Source organism: Protopterus annectens, chromosome 1.part2 (assembly GCF_019279795.1).
Source record: "Protopterus annectens isolate FY-2018-M chromosome 1.part2, PAN1.0, whole genome shotgun sequence".
In the NCBI taxonomy this organism is placed as follows: domain Eukaryota; kingdom Metazoa; phylum Chordata; order Ceratodontiformes; family Protopteridae; genus Protopterus; species Protopterus annectens.
Genome location: NC_056727.1, coordinates 1,066,938,670 through 1,066,958,878, shown reverse-complemented (window position 1 = coordinate 1,066,958,878; position 20,209 = coordinate 1,066,938,670). Strand labels below are relative to the sequence as shown.

The window sequence follows — 20,209 nt, the reverse complement described above, 5'->3', positions numbered from 1 at the left end:
GCTAGTAATCTTTGCCAGCTCGGATCCAATACGGATCCGTATTCCCACAGGTTGAAGACAAATGAAGTACAACTACTCAGATGGAAGGTTATGGTGAGTACATAACTTCTTTTTATATAGTAGTCTAGGACTGGAGTATGGTTAGAACATAAATTTCAATGATAGGACATTTTTCAGGGACGTGAATTAAAAAGTTGACTATCTTGAGTTGTGAGTATCTAGGGTAGTGGGGAAACTCTAGCCAGTGTAAATCTCTAAGGGCTGTGCAGTGGTGGGTGCTGTAAATTTAACATATTCTAACATATGTAAAGTTTAGTTTTAAGGGTGGTATTGTCATTTGTAAAGATGGAGAATGCATATAGATAGGATGGAAGCAGGAAGGCATTGGCTATAGATTTTCTTGCAGACTCTGTGAAAAAAATGTTTTTCTCTGTACAGTGATACTAGTTTCTAGTGGGTCTTTTTTTTCTCATTTTTCAAATACATTTGAATGAATTCCATAGTATTTATACATAACATCTTAAATAACTATGTACACTATTTACATTAGCCTGACACTATAATAGATCTTAATGTATACAGTTACTTTATAAGTATGTCTAGTCCATTGTCAGAGTGTCTGATCAATTATTGTATAGTGTCAATCAACATTAAGACTTTTCCCCAAGGGTTGTTGATAAATGGCTTTGGATAAATTCTTAGTCCTTTAATTTTAATTTCCAATAATGCTGTGGTCTTCAGTAGGCTGTAGAAGTCTTCCAAAGTTGGTATTGTGTTTGTATTCCATCTTCTTGTTGTACACTTCCTTGAAATGGTATAGTCCATACTGGACACATGTTTGACCTATTCAAATGAGGACCTTTGTTCACATTTAATAATACAAGAGCTTTAGTTAAATAAAATGATTCATTAAAGCTTGTAGAAAGTTATTAATACCATTCCGAAATGGCTTAATTTTAACACAGTCAAAGAAAATGTGGTTCCAATCTGCATTGTGTACTTGCTCACATCTCCAACATATTCCTTTTATGGAAGAACTAATTTTACTGATTCTATCTGGGGTTAAGAATGCTCTGTGCAGGCATTTCCAATTAAAAACTTTCCAGTATTGTGTAAAGGATGTAAATTTTATCAATAATAAGATATTTTGTTTAATATCTTCATTTAACTATATTGAGTGTCCTTTTGTTATATATTTCCAATATGAGGTTGTGGGTGTTGTTTTACAGTTTATCAATATTTCGTAAAATTTTGAAATACTGTTTCCAGTGTCAAAGTCATTATTTATGATTTCATATATGTATTTCGTAAATTTAGGTATTTATTTAAATGAAGAATTGCTAATTCTACTTAAATCTTGTGAATATGACAGAATACTCTGTAAAGTTAGCCAGTCCTGTTGTGGAATTTTATATGTTGTTTTTATTACTTGCATATCTAAAACTTTTAGTTCTTTGATACATTGGAGCCAACAAACAAATCCTTTCTGTTCCCAGGAAGTAATAATTTCTCATTATACTTTATGTGGAAAGTTCTTTGTGACTATAAATGGTGTTAAAAGATCAAAACATATTTTTAAATCTATTTGCATTAATAATTTTCCTAAATGAGTCAATGTAATAATTAATCATATGAGTTTTAGTGGGTTTAGTTATGTTATATTGCATACTAATACATATGTGCCATGGCAAATCGTTTTTATCTGTTGTTTGAAATTTTTTTTTGTAAATCAAATTCATTTACTGATATTACAGTTGGTAATTCTAGTTTGTTTTGGATATTGATGCTTTTATATGTTTCTATATCAGAAAAGTTTAATCCTCCTTGTTTCCATGGTCTGATATGATGTATTAAACCTATTCTGTTTCTTTTGGGAAACCATAAAAATTTTTATTAGGCATGAATTTATTTCTATAAGTATATTCCTTTCTGGTAACAGTTGTATTGCCAAGGCTGTATATAGGATCGTGGGCAGTAAAACCATTTTTACTAACTATAGTCTATCTTCAAATGTTAATATTATTTTGTTCCATTTTCCCACAGAAATTTTAATTGTATTGATGATATTATTGTAGTTTTTTTAGACTAATTCATTATTATCCTTGCATAACTCAATTCCTAGATATTTTAAGGTAGATTCTTGTTTCCTTATGATGTGATCCCCCTTAGTCTCCAGATGTTCTTCGTGTTTCACTGTTGCAGTCATCACATTCGGGTTGTTTGCCTGCAGGTAGCCCTCAGCCGGCCTGAATACCAGAGTCTTGGGATTTCTGTGTCTGATGCTGTCGCTTCTTCCATGACATCAGATTGTCAGGGATGTAGAACATGCAGCTGACACCATTACATCAGTCTTTCTTGCCGTGTGGTGCCTGAATCAGAAGCAATTCGCAAGTGCCGGTTGGCCGACTACTGAAATTTTTGTTTTCGAGTTTCAGACCTGAAGTCTTCTAAAAGATAACTACCCCGTTGGGGACCTTTTTTTTCTTGCTCTAACCAATGTCAGAAAAAATTAATAATTGTCTTGCCTGTGGAAAGCAAATACCTCATAGAGATTTTCATTCTTACTGCGTCACCTGTTTAGGCCCAGACCATGACGTCCCCCGTTGTCGGGCAATTTTTATAGCTAAATACTTTCGCTCTCGATCTCTGTACTCCGAAATAGCATCGGTAAGCCATCCGACTACTGATCTTCCGAAAAAACGTAAGGATAAAGACAGAGGCAGACTGCATAGGGCCCAAACTGCTGAAGATGCTACCGTTAAGCTAGTCGCCAGTCCGCCGGTACTCAGTGAGGTGATTCCGCAGACCCTGATACCCGCTTCTACAGATTCGCAGGCCTCTACTGAGACCCATTCAGAGTCCGGTATGCCGCGAGATGCTTCTTTGACTATGGAACCTGCGGATGTCTCTACCTTGGGTGGGTCCGGAGCCACTTTGCAGGCACCAGCTTCTGAAGATGTATTCAGGCCTACCAATTTATATATTAAACCGACTACTTCATTTCAAACCAAAAATACCGAATTTTTCAGGCCTAAAGTTTGCACTACGCCTAGGAAACAGACAACCAAAATGCATTCTCAGGCCCACGGGCCTCAAAACCAAATTATTAGAATGGCTGAAGACCTTATTACCTTAATTAGGAGAAGTCAGCCTTCCCCCTCAAAGAGACCTAGAACTAATTTTCCTTCTGATTCTTCTGATCAGGAATCTGATACCTCTGTTCCTTCTGACTACCAAGGCATACCCTTATCTACCTATGAGGATTCAGATGCAGAGGATTTCTTTCCTTCTGCTTCCCCTCCAGAACATTTTTCTTTTGGTGAAACCCTGCATACCCTTAGGGAGCATTTCCGCTAGGATAGTCAGGACTACTCTGTCCAAAAAGAGACTCAGGGAATTTTAAAACCTGCCTCAGCACAGGCCTCTAACTATCCCTCCTGTTCTGGAGATTGTAGATGATGTTTTCTTGGAATCCAGCATTACCCCAGATACTTTGCCTCCAGCTCCCAGGAGACCTGACAGGTACTACTGACTCTCACAAATTCCTTTTCAAGAATCCTACTTCAGATCCAGAGACCATTTCCCAAGGACCAAAAGGCATTAAGTCTGCTACTGCCAAGAATCCTACCCCTTCTGACAGGGATTCTAGGGATTTAGATAGATGGGGTAAGAAGGTATACACCTCTGCTACTGTGGCCATTAGGGCCTTAAATTGCCAGTTTCATATGTTAAAGTAGCAGCAGCATATTATTGGGCTAATTAAACAGAAAATGATGTTGATTCCTGACAGTGCAGAACACAAAGATTTACAAGAGTTACTGCATTCTGCTGATCAAGTTGATAAACGTACTTTGCAGTGTGGTTTTGATGCTTTAGAAGCATCTTGTAGGGCTGCTGTCACTGAGTCTGTTCTTAGAAGGCATGCTTGGATTAAGGAACAAAATTTTCCAGATCATGTCAAAGCAAAATTACTGGATGCACCCTTAAACCAAGAGTGCTATTTGGCAATAAAGCAGAAGAAGTTCTCAAACGGATGGAGGAGAAAGCTAAATCTATGCAAACTGTTAAAGATTTCTTACAAGTACAGCCACCTAGATTCAGTAGGCATTGGCCTTCAAAGAACTGGTCCTTTCCAGTCCCTTCCAGGCCTTCTCAGTCCACACCCAGGGGCAGCAGACCCCCAAGACTTCTGTTTCAAGTTATACACAGATATAAGCAGTGGGGTGCACCCACATCAAAATCAGGGTGTAGTAAGCAAACCCCCTGTGGTAAACTTGCACAATGACTTATCCTTAACTCCCCCAAGCCTTGCTCAAGTACTTGCACCTTTAGGAGGAAAACTCGCCCAGCATACAAAAAACTGGAAATACATTACCCGTGACAAATGGGTTTTAAAAATTGTTTCCCTAGGATACAGATTCTGCTTCCACTCACTCCCAACCCTAAGTGGATGGCCAGACCTCCCCCCAAAACCAGTTGACGGAGGCCCAAAAGCAAGTACTTTCTCTCCTCTATTCAACTTGTCCCAGCAGAACAAAGGGGACAAGGCTTTTATTCATGACTGTTCCTGGTTCCCAGAAAAGAAAACTCCTGGCATCCCACCCTGGATTTATCTATTCTCAACACCTTTCTGGTGGTTCCAAAATTCATAATGCTAACTCTCCAACAGCTGCTTCCTATGCTAGCCAAGAATGCCTGGCTAGCAACCCTAGACTTAAAAGAAGCTTACCTGCACATCCCCATAAGGGAATCTTGCAAGAAATACCTTCGCTTCAGGGCAAGCTCTATGCTCAGTTCTCTGCACTTCCCTTTGTCTTATCTACTGTGCCCAGGGTGTTCACAAAGTGCTTAGCTCCAGCCATTGCTTTTTGCAGGCAGAGAAGTATTCAGATTTACCCATACTTGGCCGATTGCCTGATTCAGGCAGAAAGTCAGGACTTGCTACTACAGCACCTGGCATTTGTAAAGGGACTTCTAACTTCACTGGGGTTCACCATTAACGAAAAGAAATCACAACTAGTACCCTGCCAACAGATTATATTCCTGGGAGCAAGCTTGAACAGAATTTCCCAGATGGCATTCCTCACTCCGGAGAAACAAATTTATTTGACAACTTACTTCAGCCTGCGGGCCACAAAAAACCCAGCTATCTGCAAGGAAAATACTGCAAGCTCAGGGGTTCATGGCCTCTTGCATTCTGTTAATTCCATATGCAAGACTGCATATGAGGAAACTTCAGTGGTAACTAAAAAGTCTATGGTGTCAACATTCTCAGGACCTGGAAACAATAATTCCTATCATTCCATGTCTAAGGGTAGAGTTCCTTTGGTAGGCAGAGGCCTGCTACCACAACAAGGGACTCCCTTTCACTGTACCCCCTGCCACCCAAACCCTAACAACAAACGCATCAGACGATGCATGGGGGGCTCACATGGCAGGGCAATGCATTCAGGGCAAATGGAGCCCAAAGCAGATGCACCTGCATATCAATCAAAAAGAAATGTTAGCTGTACAGAATGCTCTGACAGCCTTCAAAGGCCTTATTCTTCCAGGACAACTATTGGTAAAGACAGACAACATCACAGTTATGTGGTACATAAACAAGCAGGGGGGAACACATTCCTACCCACTCTGCAGACTAGCCATGGCTCTGTGGAACACAGCCTTGAGCAACCAAGTGCGCCTACAAGCTCACATCCTGCCAGGCAAACTAAATTCACTTGCAGACGACTTAAGCAGAAATCTCATGGACCCATACGAATAGAAATTGAAACCCAAAATATTCAAGCTGTTGGGGAGGAGATGGGGAACACCAGAGGTGGACCTGTTTGCTTCCCCTCAGAATTATCAATTGAACAAATACTGCACCAGGACTCCCCACAGCCAAGCTTGGAAGGTGGATGCCCTGTCCTTTTCCTGGGAAAGCCTCTTAGTCTATGCCTTTCCCCCTATGCCTCTCTTCTCGAAGGTTCTACTAAAGATCAAACGGGACAAGCCAAGGACAATCCTGATTGCTCCAGACTGGCCACGCCAGCACTGGTATCCTTTTTAGTGCAGTCTGACAGTGCTACAACCATGGCACCTACCTCAGACCCCTTCCCTGCTGTCCCAGCAGGGGAGCCAAATTCTTCACCCTCAACTTCAGACCCTGAACCTTACAGCCTGGCTAATTCCCTGAACTCACCTCTAGCAACCCTCAGTAAGCAGGTGCTGGATGTCATTCTTGTGGCAAGGAGGACTAGTACTAGAAAATCCTATTCAAAAAAGTGGAAAAGATACTGTTCCTGGAGCCAGTGTCAAGGGATGGACACAACTGTGCCCAGCTTACCTCATATACTAGATTACTTAACAGAAATGCTCCACAAGGGCCTATCCTTCTCTTCAATTAAGATTCATGCCTTTGCCATCTCAGCTCATTATAGTACTGAGTCACCCCTCTTCTCTCATCTTCTGGTAAAACCGTTCATTAGAGGGGCCAAAAATTTACGACCCCCCCCCCCTCCAGGAGAGCTCCCACTCCAGCTTGGGACCTTAACTTTGTATTGGAAAAACTTACACTTCCCCTCCTTTGAACCAGCTGCTACAGCAGAGTTGAAATCCCTCTCATGGAAAGCAGCTTTACTTCTAGCCATCACTTCAGCAAGAAGAGTGTCTGAACTGCAGGCCCTTATGGCAGTGGAACCCTTCATTATCCTCCATATGGACAAGGTTTCCCTCAAGACTAACCCATCTTTTATGCCCAAGGTAGTGTCTAGTGTGGCTTTAAACCAGTCCATTCATTTGCCTACTTTTTTCCCTAATCATCAAAATAAAGGGGAAATGATACTGCATTCTCTAGACGTGCACAGACAGCTTAGATAATATATGGATAGGACAAAGCCTCTCAGAAAATCTGAAACTCTGACCAGCTGCTAGTCAGCTTTTCTGCAGGGGCAGAGGGGAAGGCCATTTCAAAGCAAACCATATCTAAATGGATAGCACACTGCATCCATTTCTGCTACAAGCACCATGAAAAACCTACCTTACAGAGGATAAGAACACATTCCACTAGGGCTACATCTATCTCTACTGCATTTCTCAGAGGAGTCCCTACCAAGGACATCCTGGAAGCTGCAACCTGGAGCTCTGTACACACTTTCACCAAGCATTACCACTTGCCTGTCTTTTCTAAATCCAGAGCTAGATTTGCCACGGCAGTCTTACAGGGCCTGATTGCCAGTCCTAATGCTTCTTAATCTACCTCCACCCTTCCTTAGATTTGGAAATCAACCCAAATGTGATGACTGCAACAGTGAAACATGAAGAACATAGTACAGTTGTGTACACGTACCAGAAATGTAGATGTTCGATTGGATTGTCTTTGCTTTTGCTATCCTTTTTGGTATGGCGCATCTTATTCTATGTGTATTTGCTTTTTGCTGGGGGTGTTCCACACCATATAATTGCTTCCTATTTTTCGGGGCACCTGACATCTGGGGCAAGAAAAACTGATGGAATGGCGTTGGCTGCATGTTTTATACCCCTGACGACCTGATGTCAGGGAAGAAGCAAGACCATTCAACGCAGAAATCCCAAGACTCTGCTATTCAGGCCGGTTGAGGGCTACCTGCAGGCAGATAACCCAAATGTGATGACTGCAACAGTGAATGCACTTGAACATCTACATTTATGGTGAATGTACACAACTTTACTTTCTTTTTAATTTAAAAATAAAAATTTTGATTTCGATTTATTGAAATGGAGTCATGCAGTCATGAAATTTGTCAATTAATATATCTAATTCTTTTAATTTCTCTTTTGTATTAGATAATGTTAGTAATATGTCTTCAGCAAATAGCATTACTTTAGAATTATATTGTTCATAAACATCTATTCCTTTGATTTTTATATCGTTACAAATTGAATCTGCCAATATTTCAGTGGCCAGAGCAAATAGAATCGGTAACATGGCACATCCTTGTTTAGTGCCTTTTGTTATATGTATAGATTCAGAGGTAAAAGGACCCAACTTGACATATGCTAAATTATTTGTATATATATTCTTTATGAGATGAACAAAGGATGCAGGAAATTCAAATAGCATTAGGATTTTGAATTAATAGTCCCAATTTACTTTCTCTATATCTAAGCCAATTATAATTGTTTCTTTATTTTCTTTATTAACATATTCTATAAGAGAAACTATTCTTTTAATACTGTCATGTGTGTGTCTATGATATATAAATCCAGTTTGATCATTATTTATTGTTTTGGATAGTGGTATTTTCATTCTGTTGGTTAATATTGTCATAAATATATTATAGTCATCATTGGTGTAATTAATATAGAAGAAGAACTGTAATTCAGATAATAGCCAGGGTTTGAACTTAATTTTATATATATATATATATATATATATATATATATATATATATATATATATATGCTGGAATTCTGGAGTTAAAGATTAATGGTTTGTACCCATGTTGAAGTTTTAGCATCAATGTATTGTGGTCTGAAAAGGGGCAGGGAGTGATTGAAAAATTAATGATTTTAGAGTGTAAGTCATGGGCAGCAAATATTTTATCTATTCTAGTTTGGGTACCCAATCTGTGATCTTGATGGGAAGCAACAAAGATTTATCTTCTTTAAATTTGAAAGTATCAACAAGATGAAATGATTCTACCAACTTGTTTAAAGCTTTTGATACAGCAAATGTATGCAACAGTCTTTTATTTGTAGTTTCAGAAATAGCAGATATACAGTTAAGATCTCCTCCTAATATTAAGTTGCCTTTATAATTATTGGAAATGAAATCCAAGTGTTTTTTTTTTTTTAACAGTTCCTGTTCCAGTGCCTGGGAACCAGTATAGATTGGCTAGGGTCCAAATTCTGTTATTATATTTAACTATTACTAATGTCATAAGGTCTTCTTTATCTTCATACTTATAAATGATTTCCGGATTAATCACGTTTGTTTTCCATAAAATTGTTACCCCTTTTGTCTTTGTCTTATAAGTGGATTGCGCCAATATCATATATCCCTTAGGATTCCATTTGTAATTGTCATTTGTTTTGAAATTAGTTTCTTGAAGGAAGACCATTTGTGCTTTGCTCAGTTTTAAATATTTCAGTAGATTTGATGACTTGCAAGGATTGTTTAAGCCATTGGTATTTAAAGATAAAGTTAAATTCATCTTAGGTTATTTATACTATGTATTTTTTTTTATTTGTGACAATTAAACATTTCCTCTGATAACTCTAGAGTATATGTTTGAGCTTTTAAAGGAAATTATCAGTTTTATAGTTTGAGTGTTTATCAGTAAAGTAATGTTTTGGTCAGACATACTAAACATATTTTTGTGAATAAATTTAAATTAATAAATGTAAACAAAACTAAGATCTGCACTAGCCATGGAATGAAAATCATTCGTAATCTGATGGATAGACCTAAGTCCATCAGATTATCACTCATACCTCGACAATCCAGAACATCTGAGCTCCATAAATTGAATTATCATATGGAGAATATTTGTAATAGGAATAAGCAATATTTATATTATTTTGAACAGATATAGTCATATTGTAGATTAGACAGAATTCTAATACAATATAAATGTCTACTTATTGTATAAGCAGTTAATGTTTACATGAAAGATTGATGACAAGCAATTCAATCGTAAAGTAGGTGGTATATATAAAACCTCAGTAAATGATTATATCACACAGTTATTTAGCATTCACCATTGTTGATGAAGTCTTTCAAAACTTATTACTTAATATAAATAGATGGTAATAATATTTATTCCTAATGTTTATAATACAGTGAATTTTACTGGATATATCAGAAGTTATATTTCATTGTTTGCCAGCATTTAAGTAATCACTTTGTTTGTTGCTAAGTTACTTAAAGCATCAAGTTTGTTTTATGTAAACATTGATGAAAGTTAGTACATTTTAATTATCAGTGCATCCCTCTTCCCCCCATTTCCTGCACATTAGGATCTTCATATCTGTCATTTCTTATTATAACATGAGTGAAATTATAGGTTAAAAACAACAAATTCACTTATTGCGATTAATGATTACAAGTTCCCTTTCCATATTCATAAGTTGCCATTTTATGGCATATACCGAAAGTTTTTAGATTTAAATGTCAACATTCTATTTTTTTGTAGTCAGCAAAGGTTAAACTGAGTGATTATTGTCAATTTAATACTATTTGTTCTGAATGTGATTGTTACAGTCTGTGACATTCCTAGTTCAGGCTTCTATTGTTTCGCTTGAACAACTTTGTCAGTTTGATGTCATGTATAAAACATTAGTTACCTTGGTAACAGCTTAAGTGTTATGTATGGTCAAGATGGGTTACAAAACCACAATTCAGGTTAAAGCAATTGTATGACTTGTTATGCACATTGACTTATATGAGAAAATCATCATGCTTCCCCTTGATGTCCAGTATAATGTATGTCATTTATGACATGTTAAAACAGTAGTGTTATTATACGCAAGCCCATGTCATTAAACTGAGTGTCTGTTGTCAATTTAACACTATTTGTTCAGAATATGATTGTTGCATTCTGTGACATTTCATGTTCAGGCTTCTGATGTTCTTCGTGTTTCACTGTTGCAGTCATTACATTTGGGTAATCTGCTGGCAGGTTACCCCCAGTCGGCCTGAATGACAAAGTCTTGGGTTATGTGTCGGTTGCTGTCTCCTCTTCCATGATGTCAGGGGTATAAAACATGCAGCCGACACCATTTTATTCAGTCTTTCTTGCCGTGCGGTGCCCGAAGTGGAAGCAGTTCGCAAGTGCCGGTCGTCCCACTCCTGAAATTTTCGCATTCGAGTTTCAGAACTGAAGTCTTCAACTAAAGCTAGGTACCCCATTGGGGAAACTTTCTTGCTCCTTACCGATGTCAGTAAAAGTTAATAATTGCATTACTTGTGGGAAGCAAATACCTCATAAAGATTTTCATTTGTACTGTATTCCTTGCCTAGGCCCAGATCATAACATGCCTTGCTGTCGGTTTTGTGCTAGATTTAACCAACGCACTATTAAGCGTTGGTATATTTTTGCTTCTAAATATTTTGGATCCAGATTTAATTACCCTGAAATGTCATCGGTTAGCAATCCGACTACTGGAGTTCACAAAAAACGCAAAGAAAAAGACAGAGACAGACCGTCGAGGTCCAAAACTGACGACAAAACTTCTCCTAAGCCATTCACTGGTTCGCCGGTACTTTCACAGCCCCTGATACCCGATACTTTTGAGTTGCAGGCCTCTACCGAGACCCATGTGGAGTCTGGTATGCCTCAAAATTCTCAGAGTATTGAACCCGTGGATGTCTCTCCCTCGGATGGGTCCGGAACCGCTGAGCAGGCACCGGCTTCTGAGGGTGTTTTCAGGCCTCAACATTTTTAAATAAAACCGACGCCAGCCTCAAAAACAAAATCAAAAACATCTTCTATGTCTAAAAATCCGACGCATGAGCTGCTTGCTCAGGGCCCTGTGCCTAAAAAACAGACCAAAATGGCTGAGGACTTAATTACCTTGATCAGGCCCCCCCCCCCCCGCTAAGAGGCCTAGGCAAGACACTGACTATGAATCTTCAGATCAGGCTTCCATTTCTTCTGCTTCCTCTTCTGATCAGGAATGTTCTATTCCTTCCTGTGAGGATTCTGATGCAGAAGAATCCATCCCATCTGCATCTCCTCCTGAGGATTATTCTTTTGGAGAAACCTTGCATACTTTAAGGGAACTTTTTCACTGGGAGAGTCAGGATTTCTCTGAATCAAAAAAGAGGCATAGGGATTTCCTTCTTCTTCCTCCGCATAGGCCTTTGGCAATACCTCCTGTATTAAATATTCTTGATGATGTGTTTTCGGAATCAAGCATGGCTCCTGATTCCCTCCCTCTGGCTCCTAGTAAGCCAGACAGATATTACAGGGTTCCTGACTCCCACAAATTTCTATTAAAAAATCCTGCTGCTGCTGATCCTGAGACTATCTCACAGGGTCCCAAAGGTGTAAAGGCCTCTACAGCCAAAAATCCTACCCCCTCTGATAAAGATTCCAGGACGCTGGATAAATGAGGAAAGAAGGTTTATACATCTGCAACATTGGCAATTAGAGCCTTAAACTGCCAGTTTCATATGCTTAAATATCAACAGCATGTTATAGACTTATTGAAACAGAAAATTATGTTGATTTCTGATTGTGTGGAAAATAAAGAATTACAGGAATTATTGCATTCAGCAGATCAGGTTGGAAAGCATACTTTGTAGTGTGGTTTTGATTCCTTGGAGGCCTCTTGCAGGGCCGCAGTTACTGGTTCTGTGATTAGAAGGCATGCCTGGCTGCAGGAGCAAAATTTGCCTGATCATGTTAAAGCTAAATTGTTGGATGCCCCCTTGCAGCATGATACTCTGTTTGGTAATAAGGCAGAAGAGGTTTTAAAGAAAATGGAAGACAAAGCTAAATGTATGCAAACTGTAAAAGATTTCTTACAAGTGCAGCCACCCAGGTTCAGTAGGCACTGGCCTACTAAAAATTGGTCCTTTCCTAAGTGTACACAACTGTACTTTTCTCTTGAACAACTTTGTCAATTTGATGTCATGTATAAAACATTAGTTATTTGGTAACCGCTTAAGTATTATATATGGTCAAGATGGGTTACAAAAACTACAATTCAATTTAAAGCAATTACATGATATGTTATGCATATTTACTTATATAAGAAAATCATCATGCCTCCCCTTGATGTTCAATGTTTTGTATGTCATTTATGACATGTTAAGTCAGTAGTATTATACACAAGCTCATGTTATTAAATCCTGTCTTTAATATCTAAATTCAACAGACTGCTTCATCTTATATGACGATTATATACTTTATGTTTTAGATGCACTAAAATCATACATTACATAACTATTGTGTGTGTTTTTTTTGCTGTTGCTTCGTTATTTGAGAGACCACAAGCTGTAATGCTTATTCTTATTATTAGCTCCTTCCAAACAAGTTTATACAGTCCATAGACTTTAAATTATGAGACCCTTCTAGTTTCTTATTTGTTATAAGTATATTTCCATCCTTACATACAGACATATCAGTACTTCAAGCACGGGCAACAATGCCCATCCAGTTTTGCCAGAATACCATTCACTAGTTCATGTGGTGCGTTTTCCAGGCTGTTCTTAAAATATCCAAACCAATATTTGTCCTGTTCCATTTTACCAGCCTGTTTCATGCAGTGGCCACTCTGCCAGTGAACCACTCAACACACCTTCCATTCCCACAGATATTTCCATGAAGGAAATCTGATGACTCTCTAGCACTTCCCGGCAACCCCAAACAACCCTAGAATCAGCTATCCCCATATGCCCAACACGTCCGAGCAAGCTCACCTCCCAGACCACTGCAAAGGGTACTGCACAAGACCAAGTTCTCTTAGTCTTTCACAGTAACTCAGACTTACACTCTTATGCAAGTCCTTAATGTGCTTGGACCAAATTACATTTTAAATATAAAATTGCGCTTATTATTATTTATTTTTTTATCAAGAATCAACTTAATGAGCTAAGTGAAGTGTTGGGAGACCATCAATATGTGTACATGTGGTTTAAAAAAGCCCTTTTATTATATATATATATATATATATATATATATATATATATATATATATATATATATATATTTTTTTTTTTAAACCAAAAAATCATTGCTGAGAATCATCTCGAAGGCTCCTCAGAGCCGTTGAGCATTGTCGTCACTCTGTCTCCATTACCATAGCAACCTGGGAGCGTCTGTTTCTGTTCGTGTGTCTGTGTACCGCATACCAGATGCTCGTGATGCACCTGAAGCAAAGCTTCACTTCACTGCAACTTCAAGCCTAAATTCCCTCCCTTTCAGCAAGGCAGCAGCCAGGAAAAGATTGGAGAGCAAATAGATAAAAAAAAAAAAAAAAAATCCCAACAAGCTGCTACAACAACAGATAACACATTCTTCCAGCCTTCCCACCTCTCACTCAGCAGATGTATAAACAAACTCTGCCAAAATATCCGAAATCACAGTTTTATCCACTCCTGGATCCAGGCTAAAACACCAAATGTCTCTTCCTGATGCACAAGCATCAGTAAACCTCAATCACAAGCCGCAACCCACAGCTTCCCGGAGATGAAAACGCCAACATACAACAGCTGCATCCACACACACCATGTCAACCTTAATCAAGCAGCACTCGAAACTATGATACCTGCCATAATTGATATTAACTCCAGACATGGCTGCATCCATGCACACTATATCAGGATTGATCAACAGCACTCAAAGCTATGATACCTGCCATAATTTATATTAACTATGTTTAGACAGAATAATAATGACATTTGTACTATCTGCCAGACACAGCTGCATCCACGCACACCATATCAGGATTGATCAAACAGCACTCGTAGCTGTGATACGTCCCATAATTGATGTTAACTATATTTAGACAGAATAATGATGGCATTTGTACTAAGAGCTTGCTACTATTATTTAACCAAGATATACATGACATTTCTAAATCATACTTTAACTGAAGAAGGCATTAGTCACCATGACAGCATTTTTTTTTCAAAACACGCCACTGTTACTGCTATTATATATGATGTTAATTTGTTACATTTGAGGCTGAACTCTGATGAATGTAACTTGTTGAATTAGTTAATTACTTAAATTATTATAAGTAAAAACAATGAAAAATGATAAGTATTCATTGAGTTCAAGTAAGGGAATAGAAACTTCTATGTTTGTATTATATGTTGCTTTGTTTGGCTTATGTATAATGTAAATAGTAACTCATCTTGACCTACCTTTGTTTGTGAAGAATTATTGGACTGTTTGAAAATTCTGAATAAATCATTAGTGTTTCTCAGTTGCTTAAGAACCCCTCCTTTTTATTTAAATAAAAACAAATGACAAGTGATGTACCATATCAGTTGATACTTTGAGAGATGTAGCTGTAAGAGTTATTTTTTGGGACAGCAATCTTGGAATCATTTTTTTTTTGTTTCTTCTTTCTAGCATCAGTCCAAAGATTTGTTTCTTTTATTCATTTAAGAGTAGGGGCCATCCATTCCATTTCTTCTGGGATAGACACTATGTTGTTGTTTTTGATGAATATAGTAGCTTCTTCTAAGTCATTAAAGGTTCTCATCTCATTGGCAAAAAGTATTTTTATCTTGGCCTGAAAGGCCAGCTGTGTTTTAATGTTGTTTGTTTCAAAAGGTGGCCAGAGTTGTTTTTTTCCTTTGTTCTAGTATTTTGGAAGAATAATCATTGTCAAACCTTATCAGGCTTTGATTATATTTTAAGAGTGATTTTCTCCAAGCAGATTTTAATATTAGCTCCTTGTCCAGAAATGAAATAAATTTTATAACTATGGATCTAGGTGGAGTATTTGTTGAGTTAGAAGAAGGTTTCTTTAATCCTGTATGCACCCTTTGAATTCCAGATGAAAGTCCCTGTTTCAAGTCTAAAAATTCAGGAATACAGGTTAAGAATGAAATAATGTCTTCTTCAGTGTTTTCAGGCAGACCAAAGATCCTTATGTTGTTTCTCCTTTCCCTGTTTTCTAAGACATCTGTTTTGGAATTCTTCCTCTTTGAGTCTCCCTTCAATGTCATTTAGAGAAGACTCTATATTTATTTTTGTATGATGTTGCTGTAATAGTTCCTTAAGAATATCCGTTTCTTTTTGAGAATTTAATTTGAGGTTTTCTAAGTCGTTTTTAAAGCCATTCATCTTCAAAGGTTATTCCTGTAAGGTTGATGTCATCAATTGCAGTTCTTTTTTCAAAGCAGCATCTGGATGAGAATTCCTTGAGTTGTTCATATTATGTGATTCAGTACATCTCCAAGTTACTTGATAGGAAATTTTTTGTAAATCTCCACCAAAATTGATATTTATGTAGTAGTTTATCTATAGGTTTCTGACATTTTAAACTTGAAAATAATAAATTTTTTCTGTATTGTTGTACTAGTTTATGGTGCTCTCAAAATTCACTGCTCTCAGTTGGCCATCTAGGCTTCGCCCCCACTAGTGGGTCTTTTGTGATGGCCTGGAGCAGGTGTTGGTTTGTCAAAGAAGACTCTAAGTAGCTTCATTTGTTTTATGCTTTCAGTTTTTGCATTTTGGATGACAGGATGTGGAATTTGTTTTTGTCCTATGAGATTTTTCTGGGTAAAGATCATTAGTTTTGTCTTTTTGGGGTTGAGGAATAGGTTTGCACTGGGGAACCAGGATTCTATGAATAAGAAAGCCTGTTCAGCTATTCTTTGTAGGGAATGTAAGGTGAGTGTTTCACAATTGTCTGCTTATTGAATAAGGGCTGCTTGTTGCTATAAGGAGTTTGTTGATAAGTATATTAAAAAGGAGAGATTTAAGTATTGAGCCTTGAGGTACTACAGCTGAAATGGCAGCAAAGTTGAGAGGCCGTGCTTCAGCTTAACTGCTTGTTGCCTATTTGCCAGATAACTGGAATTAGGTTACAGCTGATTTGTTTAGACCAAGAGGTGTAAATTCATAAAATAGATTTTGATGCAGTTCCACATCAAAGGCTTTTGACAGGTTGAGAAAAATAGATGAGACTAGATTCTCATTGTTACTGTGTTGATTGTCTATGTTAGTAAAACTGAGAAGGGTGGTTGTGGTGCTGTGATTCTATGCTGTGTGGGAGAAAATAAACTACAGTCATTGAGGAATTTGATTGGTTAGGAGTGCATACATCTTTCCAGAATTTTGGATAAGCATTATAAAGAGTAAGTTCATCATGTCTCATAAAGAATAAACCATAAACAACACAAGTTTTGTAAACTGATTTAATTATATGATTTTGAAAGCAACAACGAAGTTGTAGTGTTTGTTGAGGAAGAGATAGACTGTTATGATTTATGAGCAGAGGTTTGCATTCATATTGAGGGAGGTGTTAAGTGAATAAGAGATTAAATAGAGGACATGAGTGAAAGATTTAGGTGACGTGCTATGTTTGAAGGCAGGAGCATATTACGTGAAGTTGAAGGTGAGTCATAAAATCTTTAAGTAAGACTGGAGTTCTTGTTGAGGTGTAATAGGAGAAACACCCAGAGAGATGGAACAATTGTGATCACAGCTGAGACACAAACCTTTTGGGAAATTTAGAAATCGTACAGAATGCCTTATACAGTCAGATAATAAAATGATTGCACCAATCTCCTAACCAGTAATATAAAAAAAAAAAGTTCTCTAGTCCTCCATAAATGAGCTACTTACTTTGGACGCACCACTCAACCAGCACCCACTGTAAATAACCCGAGTAATACTGAGAACACTGCTAATCTTTTTAACCCTCACTTCTTCCAGTCTGGCTCATCCTTAATCAACAACCAGATTTCTTGTACTATTCACTTTAATACCAGCTCAAACCAGAACTTACAAAATCTATCATTATAACCCTTGTTTTCTTCTACCATGTAAAAAAAAAAAACTTATGCTTAAACTAAAACTTAAGAACCCCTGCCCCAGATAATCTACCTGCAGAATGTTTGCAAATGGCTGACAGTGCAGTAGCCTACCCAGTATCCATCCTGATTACTGAATCCCATGTCCCTCTCCTTTGCAAAAAAATGCTACATCCTACCCCCTACCTAAAAGTGGAAAGCCACAAAATTTTCTAACTACAGGCCCATTCCCATTCTATTCTCATTTTCAGCCCCCATAGAAAAATGCATACAGCCTCAGCTTACCCTCCACACCACCAAAAATAATCTGCTATCTTCTACTTACTGCAGCCTTTGCACTCTTTACAGCAATACTAATGCCTTCCTAAGTTTCACTAACTCGCACAGGAACGATGGTCAACTAATGTCACACTCTTCTCGACCTCTCTAAAGTCTTCAACACGGTCTGTCATTCTATTGCATAAACTGACTCAGTTTGGCCTAAATAGTCCTTCAGTGTCCTTGTTTGACAGCTGTCCTTCCAACTGATAAGTCATTAAGTGTCAAAACAAATACTCATCTTTCCTCCCAGTCTCCCTCAGGGCTATTTTTTTGTAAACCCCTTTATGGCAAATTTATATAAAAGTAATCGAACTGTATTAACAAGTTTAAGTTTACAAACATTATACTTCACATATATTGCTAGATATCATATAACCTAAGCAACATTAGATAAATTATTCTATTCCTGCCCTTTTTTGACCAAGAAACATCTTTATTAAATCATTACTTACTACACAGGCAGTCATACATTGATATAAGTGAAAGCAAACCACACAGACACACTCCTGGCTGTAAGCATTTTACATCACAAACCATACCGACACACTCCCAGTTGCAAACATACATCACTTATAATCTGCCCAATCATTTTCAGTTAAACATTACATAGCTCATTTAAGTCCTGCCTTTTTATAAAGCTTATTCCTCCCCTGTATGTATTGTTCCCAAAATTCCCATTTTTCACTGTGTAATTTGCTCCTGCCCTTTTTTAAAGATCTCAGTTCCAGTTGTTTTATCTCTGTACTATGTTTATTACTTGTAGTATAGTTGGTTTAGATTTTGATTTCCATTTTCTAGTAATTGCTTTTTTGGCAGTTACCATAATTAGGTGCAGCAAGGCCTTACCATGTTTAGGCAATTCTGATTCCGTGTCAAAGCTCAGAAAAATCATCTCTCTTGTCACACCAGTCTTCCCTACCCAGCATCTCTGACAGTGCATCCTGTAGGGAATCCTTAAATCCCCCCAACCCACTGCAGTCCCAGAAAATATGTTCCCAATTACCCCTTTCTTCCCCGTCACAACTACAACATTTGCTGTCTACCTATGGAAAAATTCTCTGGAGTCTACTTGGGGTATAAAAATATCTATGTACACACTTCTAAGCAAAAATCCTGAATCTTATAGATTTTGTTTCATATTTGGGAGACATAACATATATCCTCCTATTGTTTCTTTGTGAATTGCTTATCCAATCTCCCTTCCCAATCCTTTCTAACATACTCTAATTGATTCTTATAGCGATTGTGCAATATTTTTATGCTCTACTAATTATTCCTTTTTTTAATGGCAGCTTCTGTTCTAGATTCTACTAAAAATTCTACCAGTGCTGGTCTTTCATTTAGGACACCCCTGTTTCTTTCTCTTTGTCTATACTCTGATATCAATCCTTGATAGGGAAGGCAATCTCTAACCTGCAGTCCAAATAAATTCTTGGCATATTCCCGTTTCATCATATTTCCCTTTGTAGTTATTTGCCCCCAATACAGTGGTTCCTTTGCCAGTTTCCTCCAATAAATTCTAGCCCCCTCTTGCATATTGTTTATATCCTTAATTGCAGTCATCCCATCGGCAGAATTTCCTTTCTCAGTTCCCATGCTGGCTTAGTTCTTGGGATACTTTCTGCTGTGTTCACTAGTGTGCACTACTGTATCTGATGGACTTTGTAAAGCATTGCAGTGCTTGTGTTTGCTGACATGCTATATGATAAGATTACGGTATTGTACCTGACGGATTTATTACATTTTTAGGCCACAAAAGTTGTTTTGTTTTTTCTAGTATTAGTCTCTGTCTTTTTTTCTCTTTTTGTTCCTTTCAGGTGTTCTTTTTCCAGTATATTTGTATGTATAGTTTCAGCTGAAAGCTATTATTTTGTCCGTCTCCCACCCATGACCCAAAGACTTTGTTTGAACTTTACTTGTTTCCTTCTCAGTGATGAGTTCTTCAGCATTATGTTGGTAGTATCTATTATTTCAGCAGAAGTCTGCATTTCAGTAAGAGGGCTGGAATAGCTGTTGATAATGAAATACGGGCATGTGCTCTTTTCCTACTGATCATGTGAATTGTTAAAAAAATTTCTTTACTGCCCTTGGGAGAAAGAAGCTAATGTAATGGGCTTGTTAGCAGTCACTGTACCCCATGCTTCATTTTTCCCCCTCAGTATATCACAGGTACAACCGGAAATGGTCAGTCTTCTACCAGAGAAGGAGTGCCCTCTGGGATATTAAGGTCCCTTCCTGGTGAAGTACAGAGGTACTTTCCCAGTTTGCATTTTTGATGTGTGATTGTGACAAACAGCTAATAATTACAACACCTATGTCTAGTAAAAGTTATGCATGTGCTGGCACAGACTACAGAAAACAAAGAAGTATGTGTGAATACGCATTCCTGGAACTTGCTGTTAAATACAAAACGTAAGCCATAAT

The 20,209-nt window shown here is 37.7% G+C and overlaps 1 protein-coding gene across 2 annotated transcripts in view; it reads left to right on the top strand.

The window, feature by feature from the left end:
- Window positions 1–20,209, top strand: part of LOC122792230 (arf-GAP with SH3 domain, ANK repeat and PH domain-containing protein 3-like) — a 1,314,966-nt gene that overhangs the window by 831,516 nt on the left and 463,241 nt on the right. The window lies entirely within an intron of this gene.